Here is a 17,367-nt window from a genome sequence, read left to right as displayed (position 1 = left end):
ACCTCTAGTGGTCTGCTATTTTGAGTATAGTTGTATGGGAAAAAAAATTTTTGCCAGCGACTTCAGTTTTCTATTGGAGATCTTTGGTAGTCTCAGTGCTGGAAATTGAAATACTTAATATCTAGGAGCTGTTGTCTACCTTGTTTTTTGAAGTGCATAATGCCAACTTCTTTAGGAAGGCAGCTTCACCCATAATGAAGACACATATCCAAAGCTTTCTATTTGGAAAATTCATCAGCTTGATGATTTATTAGCAGAAGAGTTCTATCTCTTTGAGTATATCACTAAAAATACAAACAAAATTTCCAAGACTTAGCTATGGTGAATCCCAAGAATATTTCTGAAAGCAGAAAAAAATCAAAAAGCTTGCTGAATCTGCCCATGAGTCGCTGCAGAATTCCACTAGTATTTGCTTTATAAATGTTAACTGCTTCAAGGTGTAGTTTGTTACCACACCAATCTTGGGGTGTGGGGGTGGGAGGGAAGAAGAGAAAAAACAGGAAGTCAGAGCTTTTAATATTTTGAACTTGTTTCCTTTAGAAGCGTATATTTATCAAGGAAATTGGGTCAAATTGAGCTAGGTTCAGCCCACTACCTGCAGGATTCAGTGCACTTAACTGAAGTGGATGGAGAGCCTACTTATCTCGGTATAGTTAGGCCTAGGGCAAATGTACTGCTGAGGCTCTAACTGTAGTATGCCCAAGTAGCGACGAAAAGGCAGGGACATTTTTTTTAAGATTTGAAATACTTCTGGTATGCAAAGAATAGTATAGTGCTGTGTAAGTTCTGATTCATGACGTGGAAAAGGCAGTTTCCTTTGCATAATGCTGGGAAATTCCATGTGATCAGCCTTCTTCGTTGTGGCTGGACTTGACAGAGTCCAAAGCCAGATTTCACTTCCAGATGACGTATTTTATTCATGATTTCCTGGACTTGTAACAGGTTCTACATACTATCTGGGAATAACTAAATGCCTGCACAATTTCCTTTGGAGTAACTGGCTATAAGCAGTATATTTCAGCCCATTGTTAGAAAAACATCTGCTTTTTATGACAGTGTAAACTTAAGTAATGTGGAGAAGAAAATTGATATTACTGAATTCTTTGAAGTAGTTAGATACTCTTAAAAGTGGTTTGCATCATTAATATTTCAATACCTTATCTCCCGCCTAGGTAGCCTCATTTCCTGCCAGCATGAACATCCAACTCACTGACCTTCGTTGATACCCCTGCCCCCCACTCTTACCCCCATCCCTATCTATTAGTCTGGTTCTCTTTCTCTCTTTCCCCCTCACTATAATCTCTCCCCCCAGCCCTACCTTTCTTTCTCTTTTATTTCCCATAATTCTCCACCTTCCCCCTAGTCCATTTCCCGCCAGCCTATCACTTCCCAGCTCTCTATCCCTCCCCCCACTTCTTATCCCCCCTCGACCATCCCATGTTACTTCACTCCTGATGAAGGGTTTTGGCCTGAAACTTCGTTATTACCTCCTCCCATAGATGCTGTCTGGCCTGCTGAGTTCTGCCAGCATTTTGTTTTTTATTTATGTCCAGCATCTGCAGATTCACTCATGTTGTATTATTAATATATAGTGATTGACAGAATAGGGCTTGCCTCTATTAAGGAATATGTTGAACTGAGTAGCTTAAGAACTCTAGATATTTGTTTTAAAATACTTAATAATGAGTTAAATCCTTCAACCAGAGGTCAGTAAGCATCTATCAAGGGTGCAAAATTAGGGAAGAAGATTGAACTTCAGTGTCAGTGTATTTGTACTTTTCCAAAATTGCATGACCATTGAAATTTACTACCGTGCTCTTAAAAGGAAATTAGTGATTTATAACTAATTGCTAGACTGACTTGTGGCACTCATGTATGAAAGATGAATATTTACAAATTCAGAATACCTGTTGCGTGATAGAATCCAAATCGGTGGAGTAGAATTTCATCAAATCCAAGTTAAGTTAGCCTCATTTTCATTTTAAAATGTTTTATTTGACTTGTAGTTCCAGCAGAGTTTATAACGTGCATATACTCTTAATGGCAATGCTCTTCTTCATTCTTTATTGATTCGACCAGGTCCATATTTCTATCAGGAATGCGTTGTTACATATTTTGATGGATAGTTACAAAATAATACTGCAGATGAATTTACATGACAATGTATTCTGGAACACGGATAGTTGAAGTTGTGCATAAAAGAAAACTAAATTTTAATTGCAGTCCTTACAAGTACAGGCATTATTTAACAGAATTTCTCTTGTGAGCCACAAATATGTCAAATGGAAATCTTGTGCATTCTTTAGCTACCAGAAATCTTTATGGAAGTTTATCAAAAATAAAGTTCTATACTATAAATTACAAATGGCTTTTATAATGGGAATGCAGATGCTTTTTGAAATCAGCTGGCCTTTGGTTGCTTGTATGTCGGCCTTTAATTGGTTTTGTTCCAGTTATGCAGGTGAAATAAATGTTTCTTCTATAGCAAAATTAATTGATTCAAATTCTAATGGCAGCCATTTAGAAGTTGAAAGCTAGTTATAAAATGACCTTTGCTAATAAAGCAAAAGCATTTCTTATCTTGGCCACTGTCACTACCTTTCACAGTGATCTAACTGGATTTTTTTCCCCCAGTTTGAATCTGGGTCCTGTCTCCATTTAACTGATTGCTGTCAAATTTCACCTGGAATGATAGTGAAATGGGTTTGGCAATGCCTTGGGTAGTTGGCTTCAGGCTGCAGCAGTGTTTTTAAAAAATAATAATAAGCTGGCTTTTAGAGCTGTGATTGTAAAGATTAGTTGCCAGTATTTCATAGTCTTCATTTTAAAGAATGAAGACATTCCTTTTAATCCAGTTTTTTTTTTATGTCAAAAGCTTTAATATTGCTTGAGTTACAAAAGAATTGTGAACTGATAATTGGAATGCCATTTGCATTGTTGCCACCTGCAATAAATAAAACTACTTTTTTTCTGGTAGAATATTAAAGTTAAATTGTTCATAAACTGAGTAAGCCTGGAAGGCACCTATTTTTTACTTGATTGTAGCTTGTAGCAGACCTTGAAGAACTATTTTCTATATGAACAAAACAGGATTTGGGAAAGTATTCTGAAACTGTGCAGTTTCTTTCAAAGTTCAAAACAATCGATTGGTATTTACAGTCAATTTGTCCAGTGGTCAAACTCTGAAACAAATGAATTGCATACTGACTTGTGCATGTCCATTCATAAAATTGAAATGGAAAGCATTCAGCTAGTAGTATGGTACTATTGTAATTTAAGTGTAAATCTTCAATCATTGGGGCGCCTCAGAATAAATTGATATAGCCATATAGTTAGGATTTTATGTAAAAACTGCATTTTATGTATCTTTGCTCTTGGGTAATTGACAGAGCTATGGACAGAGACACATTAAACTATTAAATTCTGGAATTCTGTTGCATTTTTAGTTCTGGCAGAATATCCAAACTTATGGTAAAGCTGGAAATTTGCATCAGCCACAAAAGATGCATCATGACAAAATGAAAGTTTTTTCCATCTACTTATCCTGTAACTTTATGAAGTCATCTTATCGAAGCTATGTTAAGATCTTGTAGCCTTGATCCAACTTGATACTGTTGGGCTGATTCAGTATCTTGCTGTGTCAAGTAGCTTCTGTTTATCTAACCAGTAAGTATATTATCCAAGCAGTTTAAACTGAATAGTAAGTGTACATAATTTATAGAATTTTTGTGTGTTTTAGCAGGTACATTGTCAGTGCCAATACGTTAACAATGTGTTTGCTTTTAAGCTTATCTGCTCACATGGTATTATGTTTTGTTGTAGAAAACAGATAATATTGTGGACAGCCCTTTTTAATTTCCACTGAGCAAAACAATAAAACTGATAATTCAGTCTTTTGGGACATTTTTATGTACCAGTAGATTTCCAGACTTGTAATATTGGATGTTACTCTTTAAATCTCTTCTCTTTTGAATATTACACTATAATCTTAACACTTTTACAATGAACATGGTGTACTTAAAAGAGTTTTGTGAAATGGGGCCCAGTGTAATTGAAGAGTATTCTGGAAGCAGGGTCTTGGTGTTTAAAGGTAATGCTAAATATAGTGCTGTTGAATTTAAAGAGAGCTAGGAAATGGGGCCTAGTGAGCCAAATGCTGAATCATTGGTGATTCCAAGTAATTGGAGACTGAATTATATGTATTTTCCTCTACTGTTATTACCATAGTGTACGTGTGCTCCTTGGGCTTGTAAGAACAGAAGATAGTCAGGGTGAACATTGTCTGTAGAATGAGAAACACCATTAACATTTCAGTTCAAGGCCTTCCAATAAAACCAAACAGACTATCCAGGAGAGGCAGCAATTATATTGCACTTTCAGTTTAGCTTCCTGCATTTGATGCTCTTATTTGGTCTTCTCTACCCTGGAGAAACCAAGCAAGACAGGATGTCTTGCAAAGTATCACATATGCCAGTGAGCAGAAAGAAGTTGTCTCACTGACGTTAATTCTCAGTTCCACTCCCATTCTGAGCTCTCTTGGGTTTTGTTGAAATTGTGACACCTTATCTTGCATTTATATACTTTATAGCCCTGAGAACTACACATTGCTTTCAACAACTTCAGAACACTTTCTTGTTTGTATTGGTACCAGCCAGTTCTGATTGGTCGGTCATCCACCTATAACATCAACTCTCATAGAAATGCTAAAAATCCATCACTCTTATTTCAAGAGTCTAGCATTAGCTATGTTCTGAAACTCACTGTTCTTGATTTGTCTCTTGTCGCTTCCTTGATTCTTATTGCTCTCTACCTTCCTGAAAAGCAGTTTAACAGCCCTAAATGTTAGCTGTTTCTCCCTCCAGCAACTGCCTGACCAGAGTATCTCCAGGACTTGTTTATTTCTGACTAGCTACTATGCTTAATGTTGCTTGTGTGATTATCAAGTTAAGGTTATTGTCGTTTAACTATATACAGTACATGTATACTGCCAAGAGAGACAACTTTTCTCTGGGCTAGGGTGTAAAGCACAGAAGTGCACATAACACACGATACTTAGGAGAGTAAGAATTAAATCTACAACTAAATTACACATAGATAAAGAGCATAAATATGGTAGGGTACAATACAAATTCTTCAGTGACACTTCAAATGCAGTGCAGCAGTTCAAAAGCCTAATGGCCTGAGGGAAGAAGCTGTTTCCCATTCCGACTGTGCCTATCTTTATGCTTCAGAGTCTCCTGCCTGATGGTAGAATGTCAGGGGATGCTGGTAATTATGTTTGCATTTATTGCTATCCAGTTTGACCTTACAGTGTTCCTTGTAAATGAAATAAAATCTAACTTGTGTATAATTATTCCATATAATATAATTGTTAAAATTGTACTGTTTTACCCTTGAAACATGTTGAAAATAGGTGTACAAAAATGTTTTAAATACTGATGCACAGTATTTAAATTCACTTGAAGAGCACTGTTTTGAGAGTAAGGTCAACAATCTTTATTGGTTTGACATTGTGCCTTGTTAATGCTCTTTATGAAGCTAAGTTGAATAGACAACTGATGTTTGCATTGAAAAGGTATATTAAAGATATATTAATTGGTGTTTGAGGGATGAGAACATTTTCCTCAACAGCAATGTAACTAAATCACATGTGATAATTGTAATCTAGTGTCATTGCATCCAAATTTGTGAGTAACATGATTGGAGCTACTTTCTGTTCAAGATGGTGTGACAGTGCACCAAGTAGTAAGAGTTTAAAAATTCTATAAGAAAATATAGAGTTTTCTGTCACTTTGTCAATAGATTTATATTGTACAGGTTGTATGGGGAAACTCTGCAAGAAGGTCTTTACTCCTAGCCTACACTACCATTTCTGATGATAAAATTGTTTTTTCATGTAACCATTGGTAACTCAAATAGTGTTGAGTGATATTTGGGAAAATAACTTGTAGTAGATTTGGGAGTGATACAACAAATCAGCCAGTTTTTTTTTAATTGAAATTTTTACCATTGAGTCTTTGTATAATTTTCCCATTTCCCAATTTGAGTAGGTTTGAAGCAAGCTCTCATAGATGGATTAACTGTCAAAGAAAATCACACATTGGATTTCAAGTGTAAACTTTTAACACTTTCCCAAGTATATGCTTTAGTAAGGCTATAGCGCCTTGTGGTGGTGTTTGGCACAAATCTCCAGCTACCACTGAAGTGACACCTCCCATTAATTTATTATTGGCTAAGATATAATGCTTCAATGGCTGCTTTGTTAGTAAGCCATTGTGCTTTTATCCCAGACAATAAGCTCAACCTTTTAGAATTATTTTCCGTTGCAGTTCCCAATCAATGCTACATGTTGGAGTCTCCACATGCATTGAATTTAAAGGGTACTTTTGCCTCTCGTTAAGTTTTGAAGCCATGCCTAATGACATCACAACCAGGTTAATCGTGCTTTCTCAGCAAACTTTAGCTAATTGTAGATTGATGAGGAAAGGTTTTTCTATTCCACCAAAGATATCTACACAAAAACTCATTTCTTGATCATTGTAAATGGTCTCTAATCATATCTTATGTATTTCTGTGGCATCTCAAGTATGTTTTTTTTTGTTACCTGAACCACAAAGAGAAACTGAAGGTTTCTGTAGATCAACTATGACATCAGCTTAAACTAGTTATTCATTACCACCTCTAAAATAAATGTGTGGTTCTTCTCCATCTAAAGATTTTAAAAAGTTAAAAAGTGATGAAACAGTATTAGTTACAGTACACCAGAACTGGAGAAGCTCACTTTTAAAGTGGTTGGTTATATGCACCACAGAAGTACCAGTAATGGCCATCCTCCAGTGAGAGCAAATCTAACATTACATTGTTCAAGCCCCCATCATCCAGGAGGTTAACAATCCTGCAACCATAGGAGTGAGTTAGAATCTGGGGATTTCTGCTGAGTTGATTCCGAGTAGCATAATGTTTTTTCTACATCTGCAATGCACAATTCAAGAATCACAGCAAGTCTGTGATATCTTTCCATTACCATCCCACTCTTGCTTCATTCATTTGGAAGTATGCAATTATTCATTTTTGCCACAAGGCCTAAATCCTGGCAAATTCAGGCAAGCTAAGATGTGGAAGCACCTTCATCAGTAGGAATGTAGTGATTCAGGGTGTGTCCTCAGATTTTCTCAAGGACAATGATTTTATTTATTGAGATTCCGACCCTTCAACACGTGCCGCCCAGCAATTCCTAATTTAACTCTTGCCCCAGTCACAGAACAACTTAGACCAAACTCCTCTCTCACAGCGCCAGAACTCTGAACACTGGCACCCCAAGCTATAATAGGAACATGCCCACATCCTAGAAAATGTTTATGCCCTTCCTTAAAAAGTTTTGTTTCCTCAGGGACTTCTTCATAACTCATGAAATTCTTTAAATGTTCTTCAACTGTAATGTAAGTTATTTTTGATGTGGAATCACTTCAAACTGTCTCTGTGCTCTAATTATTCTGCTGAAGAGTGAGACCATGGTTGCCATGGTGATAAGCTATTGAAGAATTATTTGGTTGGGTTGTGAGTGCAATCAAAACAGAATGCAATCAAAGGAACTAATAAAAACTGCAAATGCTGGTCAGAGTCATAGGAAGTATCCAGCAAATTGGGCAATATCAGTGCTGAGATTAAAGTCTGTATTAATGTTACAGATAGATAACCAACAGAACTAGCCAATTCTCATAAAAGTAGAGAAACCAAGTTAGCTTCTATTGTTGAATTGCTGTGATTTCCTATCCTTTTGTTTTGATTAGATTTGTATTCCTAGTTGTCCTGAATATGATGGTGGGGCCACCTTCTGGAATCATTGTGATGATGGAAGACCAACAATGATGGGAAGTTTCAGGACTGTAATTATTCAGTTGGCTAGCTGGTGGTGTAGTGGCAATTGCTACGGACTTTGAGGCGAGTGGTCCTCATATCCAGTCGGCTCCTTGCTGGGTTAAGCGTTGAATGTTAAACAAACAAAAAGGTAGCTACCCGATGTGCTGCAAGGCATGGAAAAGAAAAACAATCATTGGAGGAAATTATTTCCATCTTGTTGTTCCTTTCCTCTAAGTGATGGAGGTGTTGTGTTCAAATTGAAAGTTACTGTGGTTACAATGAGTACTGTGTGTTGTGCATAGTGGTCAAGACATGCAAGAACTTGAGAAACTATTAGAAACACTTTTAAACGTAGGTGATGTCTATTTGAATAAATGTCAGTTTATGATTTGTATATTTTGGTATCTTGAATATAAATGTGGTTCTTTTCTCTTTGTATACCATCATTCTCACCCACTCAATGGCCTACCACTACCATTAACCCAAAGCTCTTTTCCTATCTTTGATTTGTCATTTGTCATTAAACTGCAATTATACATGTCTTTACCTTACTCAGTTGCAGACAGGGGACAGGGGATGGGGGAGCCATTGCATGATCTAGCAATTCTCTTTGTAGAACACACAATCTCTTAAGCCTCTCTTTTTGATCATTTAACATTAACTCACTTGCCACTTCACACCAAAGTAAGTAATTCTGTGTTCATTGCAGCTAAAATGTAATTTTCAAAAATGTCATTGAAATGCCATGTGTCTTCTCTTGCATTTGGCATAGCCCTAATTTTCATGAATAGTATTTACCATTCTTTGAGAATACTCAGTCCTTTGAAAATGAAACTAATACCATCAGAGAGCTCATGAGCAAAAGCAATATTTATTTTGAACTACCATTTTTTTCCCCATTAAGTTATAATGTGGAAATGACAGCAAATCTGCTTTTAATATAACTCATTTTTTCATCTCTTGCTCACTTCAGATTCAAAGTACATCAATTATCAAACTATGTATACAGAATACAACTCTGAGATTCATCCTCCTGCAGGCAGCCACAAAACAAAGAAACACCGTGGAACACGTTCAAGAAAATATCAAACACCCGAGGCATGAATAACCAATTGTGCAAATGGCAAAACTTAAGCGGACAACGCATGGAATATCAAACTTCAAACCCAGGAGTACTGTAGAATTCAGATTTTAGTTCAGTTTTGAGGTATAGTGCTAACCCTCTACCGGCCACAGAGCTATACTTTGCTGAAGAGCTGTTTGATTGCCCCAAACAAGCAGCTTAAAAAGAGGAAAGTAGAAAAGTAACCAGAGTGTAGAAACATATGCAGCATGAACCTCAAAGTCCTACAAAATGAATCCACAGCCTTGCCAATCATTCCTTGCAGGATTCTTGGGATTCACATTGCACTTTTCTCCGAAAGCAGCTAGCAAGAGGGAGAAGACCAGTCAAACATGGGCAGATTGTGCCATACACCTGCTTTTCCACCGCTCTCGACCTTGTTGATTTCAGCCTTGCTTGATTCCTCAATCAAATACTAGCAATAGAGTTTGTCATGGGCTCGCGCCATGTCTCCAGTCTCCCAGGCCTCTGCTCCAAATCTCATTGAGCTTCCTCAGAGACAGCAAAGTGCCAGATCAGTCAATCAGGCCAAAATCACATCATCAAAATGTAAATCACAGGTTCTAATCACACGCAGCTTTGTAGTAGAATCATTGAAAGAGGTGTAAATTATTAAATACCATGTTATTTATAACTTTAAGCGCAAGGTGTGAGCATATCACATGGTAATGTGGTGACATATGGAATTAATACATTTTTATATATAAACCCATAATTATTTAAATGAAGAAGAATGCTCAATCAGTGTATATTATTGAAATGTTAAATGCACAATACCATCTGTCCAGCAATCTATTTGGACCCTCTCTTTCACCCCACCGTCAGGCAGGAGGTATCATAGCATTAGGACAAAAACTGGAAATCAACTTCTTCCCCCAAGCTGTAAGATGATTGAACACCCCGTCACCACCCAGGTCTCATTACGGATGAAGTGCCAGTGGTATAATGCTGTTTATTTTTTAAACTTGTATATACACCTTGTTTGTTAATTTATTTGTGGTAATAATACTTGTGTGTGAGGTATATGTACTGTGTGGTGTACCTTGTTCTGGAGGAATATTGTTTCATGACAAAGTTGAGTGACGAAGCTTGACTTGAACATAATTGGAACAACCATCAGTTAAAATATAGGCTTTGGACAAATATAAAATTATTGCAAATTGTATATTTTTAAATATTGCACTTTGGTTCACATAGTATACATAGTAGTAGCACATAGTGCAAGCCACCAATGTACAGTCAAACCACAAGAGGAAATCTGAGCAACACATGCAAAATGCTGGAGGAGCTCAGCAGGCCAGGCAGCATCTATGAAAAAAGTACAGTTGACTTTTCGGGCCAAAACTCTTCGGCAGGCCTGGTGAAGGGTATCAGTCTGAAATGTCAACTGTGCTTTTTTCCATGGATGCTGCCTGGCCTGCTGAGTTCTTCCAGCGTTTTGCTGGTGTTGCACCAATATGCAATGTTGCAGAATGAAGTGTACTTCCATGCTATAGTACTGCAACAAAACAGTTTTCACTAATACATTTTGAGTAATGGTTTTGAATATTTGCATTGTCATGCTGACTGAACATATAACCAACCACTTTAAAAGTGAGCTTCTGCAGTTCTGGTGTGCACTGTAACTAATACTGTTTCATCACTTTTTAACTTTTTAAAATCTTTAGATGGAGAAGAACCACCACACATTTATTTATTTTAGAGATGGTAATGAATAACTAGTTTCATTAAGCTGATGTCATTAGTTAAACATTAGTGTGGGAGAAGTGGGTTTGAATTTGTGGGACATTGAAATGTATTGAATATTCAAAGTCCTGGATAGAGAGGTTGTGGAAAGGATGTTTCTAGTAGTGGGAGAGGCTAGGATCAGGAGGCACAAGCTCAGAATAAAAGGATGTCCCTTTAGATCAGAAATAAGGAGGAATTTATTTAGCCAGAGAATCACTGCCACAATCAGCTGTGGAGGCCAAGTTGTTGGGTTTATTTAAAGCAGATGTTGATAGGTTCTTGGTTATGGGGAGAAGGCAGGAGAATAAGGGTTGAGAGAGAATAATAAATCTGCTGGTGGTGGAGCATACTTGATGGACCAAATGGCCTAATTCTGCTCCTTTAATGGTCTTGGACCACATGGAAAATGACTAATTTTCAATAACCAGATATTTAGGGCCCGTTCTGCAGAAGCCAACTACCAGATGTATTTTAACTTGGATAATTAGCTGACCTAATTTGATGTGCAGATGATAATTATTGAGCTATGGCCTGCTTGACTGTAGGAAAATATTGTGTCAGACTATTGAGTGAAATGTAATATTGTGCAAAATTATTTGTATTGACCTTTTGCAGATAATTCCTTCTGATTATAGTGAGCTGAAGCAATGCTGATTAATCTGTACTTGTAGAAAACACTGGAAAATAGTGGGTGCCATTGAGCAACACAATGCTGGAGGAATTGTGATCACCCCCTTTGAAGTTTTGGAGTGCTTTTGTGTCCAAGTGTTTGATGTTGCAGTCTATAGGATGAATCTTTAGTGAGAAAACATTGCATTCAATGCTCTGGCTGCTACATAAGCTGCCTTGCTTGATAATGTTTCCATATGTGAAAAATAGCATGCATAAATTTCTGAACTTGTGCTCCTTCCTCAAAGTTCAATTGTCAGTTTGCATTTCATTGTTATCCCTAAATATGGAGTCAGCATTATAAACAGGAGAAAATCTGCAGATGCTGGAAATCCAAAATGCTGGAGGAACTCAGCTGGCCAGGCAGCATCTATGGAAAAAAATAAACAGTTGACGTTTCAGGCTGAGACCCCTTCATCAGGACTGGAGTCAGCATTACAAGTTTTGCTTGATATAACCGTAATGAAGAGCACAAGGAAGAAATAAATGGAAGAACATGTATAGAAGAGTCGAGATAATGAATGTAATTGCAAGATCACCTAATGTTGTAAGATTTTTGATTTTCTCCAAATTTCCCTTTTTTTTAAAAAAAGAATCTGTGTAAGATCTAAAAGTGCCCATATGGATAATGAAACTTAACTGGCTTTTAAATTCAACACAATAGGATTTTTTTTCCCTCTTTCTTTTCCATTCCAGAAGAATCGGCAGTCATTTGCCAAAAAGTGTTCTGGGTCTGAGATTGATAATTTTTGCAGCCTATCTGCTTGTATACTTTGATAATTTTTCTGAAATCTGAGTGAATTAGAGGGAGATTTTTGAAGATTCTGTTGCATTTTATGTATTTGTATTATAGTTTCATGAGTAAATAGGAAACGCCTCTTCATTTTTAGTACTTAATGAGTAGTCATGCTTGTCTGGTGCCTGATTTTGTCTTGAAGCTTTAGGAGAAAGAAACAGTTATTGGTCTACTGTCTCTTGAGAGTGAGTTTAATGACTATAAGTCTCCAATTACTGATTTATATACTCCGCTCCATTTATAGTTCAAATTTCAGTTTGCAATTCTGGCCAACAGCAAAGCTGGGTTTGAATTTTTTTTAAACTTCAGCTCCTTCCAGAGTTCAAAAAGTAAGCTTAAAGTTTCAAAAGCAAAGCCTGGAGAAAATTTGTGCTGTCTTTATTTTAAGTATTGTATACACTGCCTTAATTCCCTGTTTTAGACTTCTTGCTTGTCTTATGCAAATAGAGAAAAAATGTTGTTTTGGAGACCATGTCTGCCATCTAAAAATACATGTTCAATTATGTTGTCCTATTTCATTTCTGATGTCCTCTGACAAGCTTGAAGACAATCGGTGCATTTTTGCAATGCAAGTATTTATAAATGTGATAGAAAATCACTCAAATTTTGTAATTATGTAATTCATTTCTTGTTCTTAATGAGATGGAGTGATGTATGGAAGGCAGGAAGAGGAATGCTTTGATCTGCTTTTAAGTGATGCTCTTCATTGTAGGTAAAGTGCAGGGAAAACTGAATAATTTTTTTAAAATTGGCTGCATAGGTAAATGAGGTAAAAGATTGCTGGTGCAATTGTAATGGGTAAAATAAGTTGGTAAATTGTTAAATCCATATTAGTTGAAGGGAATGACAGGAACCTTCTACATATCATAGCTACACCCATACACTGAATACACAAGCAGAATGATTTTGTAAGATGTCAGCAGCTCCAGATCTTCCCTTTTTTCCCCTCCTACACAATTCCTTGTGTGAAAGGTTTCATGTGAGAGCTATTTAAGTACTCTTACGCACGTGTTGATTTACAAAACATTACCTGCAAAGTCTGAAGCTGAAAAGATTCTATTTTATCTGGTGCAATGAGTACTCATAAAATGTCAGATTAAAACCCATTATCTATAATACAAATAGCATTGTTTATTGTTAAGTATGTATTTGCAATATAAAACATTGCTAGCCATTTCACAATAGTATTGAATGTTGTAACGGTTGGATAGTTGTTGCAGGAAATTAAACCCGTACATGTTAATAAACATGTACTCATTTTTCCATTTCTTGTGACTAAATTATTTTACCAAAAGACAGATTGGTTGAATTTGGTTAATATCTTCGAATACAGCTCTAATTGCTTGCTCAATATTTGAGTGAAACTAATGAACATACCCCTTTTTTCCTTTTCACACTATGCCTACCTTGGGAATTGGAGCTGGAATTTTGAAATGTATTTGGCAAATGAAATCTTAAAGTTGTAAGTGTTGGCATGTCATTTGCATCCTTATGTGGAGAGGACACAAGAACATAATGGTAAATGCATAAGAATCTTAAGCATTGAATGAAATTCTTAATGACTTGATGCTGGCTGTTACTTTTTAAGACAAATTTAAAACTTATTTCCCAACTTTATGTCTTTGAAAACCAAATTCAAGAAAAGATGGGCAGTAAATTGGACTGAAACGTGACTGTTTTTCAATTTCTGCCTCAATATTTTAGTCAACTCTGAGCAAAAATTTAATTAGACTGAAGCTGTGTTTAAAAACTCCCTTCGTAGTGTTTTTGAAAAGTTCTTCGTGTTTAATTGTGAACATTTTTTTACATCAGTTGCACAAATTTTGTATTATCCAGAATTGAATTTTATCAGTACAGCATTGGACCAGCTGCTGTGTGCTTAATTTTCTCATTATGTTTGTGAAGATGAAATTGAATAAAGCAGTGAATGGTTCCAAGTCATTTCCACATGACAATAAAATTTAGTTTAAATTATTCTAACCTGGTAAGACATAAGTCAATCTGGCCTCTTTCAGTGATCTGAACTTTAATGGATTTTTCAAGGCTTGAAACTAATATCTGTTAGCAAAGTACAATTTACAAAAGCAGCCACAGATGCTCTAGTTATTGGAAATACTGATTTAACAAAGACTCACCAAACAGGTTCTTGGGAAGACAGGTTATATCAAGAGATAATTGGGTAAGCTAGGCCTCTATTTAGAGTTTAGAATGAGCAGTGATCTAAATTAAACATTGTAGGAGGTGTGACAGGCCTTACTCTGGCTAAGGAGTTTAGAACTAGCATCTCAACATGGGGAATAAGCCACTTCAGAGGGAAGGAGGATAAACTTCACTGAGAACTTGGGGAGCTATTGAAATTCTCTAGAAGATTGTGAAAATGCAGTCACTGCATTCAAAACTTGAGATTCATAGATCTCATGATATTAGAGGAATCAAGGTTTTTATGAACAAAAGGCTGATTTTGAAGAATGGTTTTGAAGTAGATCAGTGGTCCCCAACCTCCAGGCCACGGACTGATAACAGGCTGCGAAGCACGCAGGGGTGCACCAGTAGCCAGCATACATCCAGCACATCTTTAAGAAAAAAGCCAAAATAAACAAGGCAGTTAATTAGGTGCCGCCCGGCATGTAAAAGTTGGCCCAAATCAGAGGCGATTGCCGATTTCACTTGCTGTATGCAATCAGCAATCACCTTTGATCTGGACTGACAGCGGCACCTAATTAATTTCCTTGATTATTTTGGCTTTTTTCTTAAAGATGTGCTGGGTGCGCGCTGGCTACCGCTGTACCCGTGCGTGCTCCGCGGCCCGGAGGTTGGGGACCACTGAGGTAGATGATCAGCCTTGATCTTAATTGTCAAATAAGTGTGAGGGGCAGAAGAGCCCAACCCTCTTTTGTATTTCTATCTTTAGTATCAAAGTTTGATAGTAAGGTACATACTGATATAGTTGTACCAAAGCATCCATTACCTGGAATGAAAGGATTGTACTGTCATGAGTGGATAAATAAATGAATTGCTCTCCTCAACTTACTGAATTAGGTAAGATTGCAGTGGGGACAAGGTGTGGTTGGTGTTGAGCTAACTTCCACTAGAAGAAGCTCATCTCTTATGTTTGTAACAACCAGAATGGATGATCATGGGGTGGTGAATCTTTGGAATTTTCTACCCCAGACAATTATGGAGACGGAGTCGTTTAAGGAAAAGGCAGGATAAAGTGAGGGAATTGGAGGCCATGAGGAACCGTTGCAGAACGAGACCTAATATACGATCTTTTTGAATGTTGTGGCAGTTTTCTTTTTAACCACTATACTGCAGCATTTATTTTATAATAAGAACTTTTATTAACATTTTTCAGCTGAGATCAATAAAATCAGAATCCTTCCTTTACTGGGCTACTTTACATGTGGGCATAGGCTTTTTATATAAAGCCCCATAGTTCCTCTTCACCATTAGGATTCTCTGATCATGATGATTTTTCTTAACAAAAATAAACTTTATTCCTAATAAAAATTATTTGCAAGATTAAACTGTGTAAAGCCATTTCATTCTTGTAGTCATAGGCAGAATGTTAGTACTCGATACATTGCTTAAAACCAATAGGACTATTACCACTTGTGATGCCCTGGAGTGGTACACTACCACAATAATTGAGGGAATTCCTCACACAACTGGATCTCCTTGTCCAGTAGCAGTAGAAACTTGCCTCACTGAACGCCTTCAGTGGCTGCATTAAGCTCAATGCATCCCTCAATCTTGGTGCCTGTTGGTGAGATCTGGCAGAATGCCTCAGGAAGCCATTCCTCTATATCCATCGAGTCCTTTCTGCGCTTATGACTGACTGATTTGTGATTAAAGGTGTTGGTCTGAAAGAACTTTTCTACAAAGGATGGGTCTAGAGAAACGTACAGTTGACTGGGACATTGCATGGCAATAGGGACTGTCCCACACTGGGACAGATAGAAGCTCTGCATATAGTGTCACTTGATACCCACGTATTTAGGTTCCACACAGCCTGTTGCAGCCACAGACAAAGGTGGTCATGAGGATGAAGGCTACATTATGTTTTTGCCCCCTTTGTCCAGGAACTTGTGCATTGTGACTCATCTGACTCGCTCCATCTTGGATCTCCAGGTGAATTGGAATATGACCTAGGTGATTCCAAGCTGGAGGAGTGGGGGAAGGGCCACGCCTGCATCAAGCACAGCACCCTGAGCTATTGTACCAGATGACCAGGTTCTTCCCAGTTACTGAGAAGCTTATATTACAACTGCTTCAAATGCTAATTCTGACATGGATAATGCTGTGTCTTAAATGGATGCCTTGACATCTTGGCAAGTGGGAGGCACTATAGCAGAGTAGATTTTGTATGATTCAGGGTATGGTTATTCATAACTTGCAAATGAGGTTTGCATTGTGCAGATTTATTAAAGGATTATTGAGCAATACTGTTATGAAGATATCTTAAAGAATGTTAGCTATTGTGGGGGGGGGGGGGTGGAAGGAGGGAAGCTTTCAACCAGTAATTTGAAATAATTGAGTTTTTCATGTAATCTGTGCTTGTCCTTTATCACAAAGCTGATACATTGACACCTGATCCCAATGGTTATTGTGTAACTGTTACATTCAGAGCCTTTGCATTTGATTAAAAGGGGATGAGTCATATTGGGGTGGGGTTTTGGAAATAGCCTCTCTAATGACCAATGATAGCAAATGTAGAATAACTATTAAGTTACCTTCAAGCTGTTTGGGAAAGAATATTTATGCTGGATGACTAGAAAAGTAAACACAACAAAACCAAACAAATAGTCAACCATGTTCTAATGTCTGTGTTATAAAGACTGTTTGCTTACACTTTCAACATCAGAGGGTCATTTTTTCTTTGTGCTTATGATATGTTTAGACTTAATTAATTATGACTCTCGGATGAATCCTACCAGATCAGGAAAGATAGTGAATTATGTATTCCTGGCAAAAAAAAAGTACTTTTTACGAGTTCAAAATTCATCTAAAATAGTTAACACTTCAAAGTGCTTCAGCCAGCCCACTGCAAAAATATCACCAGTATGGTATTAGAAATTTAATGAAGTAGTATTTTCAGCTGAGCAGCAAAATTACATGCAGCCTGAAAGCCTTTTTGAAGATTTGTGAAGCAAGGCTTTTCCATCTTCCATCCTGCGACAAAGCCTTCAAA

The 17,367-nt window shown here is 37.1% G+C and overlaps 1 protein-coding gene across 2 annotated transcripts in view; it reads left to right on the top strand.

Moving 5' to 3' along the window:
• LOC132398000 (nuclear protein AMMECR1-like) overlaps positions 1 to 17,367 on the top strand; it is an 87,641-nt gene that overhangs the window by 31,096 nt on the left and 39,178 nt on the right. The gene's annotated exons all lie outside the window — the stretch shown is intronic.

Source organism: Hypanus sabinus, chromosome 8, assembly GCF_030144855.1.
Source record: "Hypanus sabinus isolate sHypSab1 chromosome 8, sHypSab1.hap1, whole genome shotgun sequence".
Classification (NCBI taxonomy): domain Eukaryota; kingdom Metazoa; phylum Chordata; class Chondrichthyes; order Myliobatiformes; family Dasyatidae; genus Hypanus; species Hypanus sabinus.
Note: the sequence above shows the minus strand (reverse complement) of the source record. Positions and strands in the feature narration are given on the sequence as shown.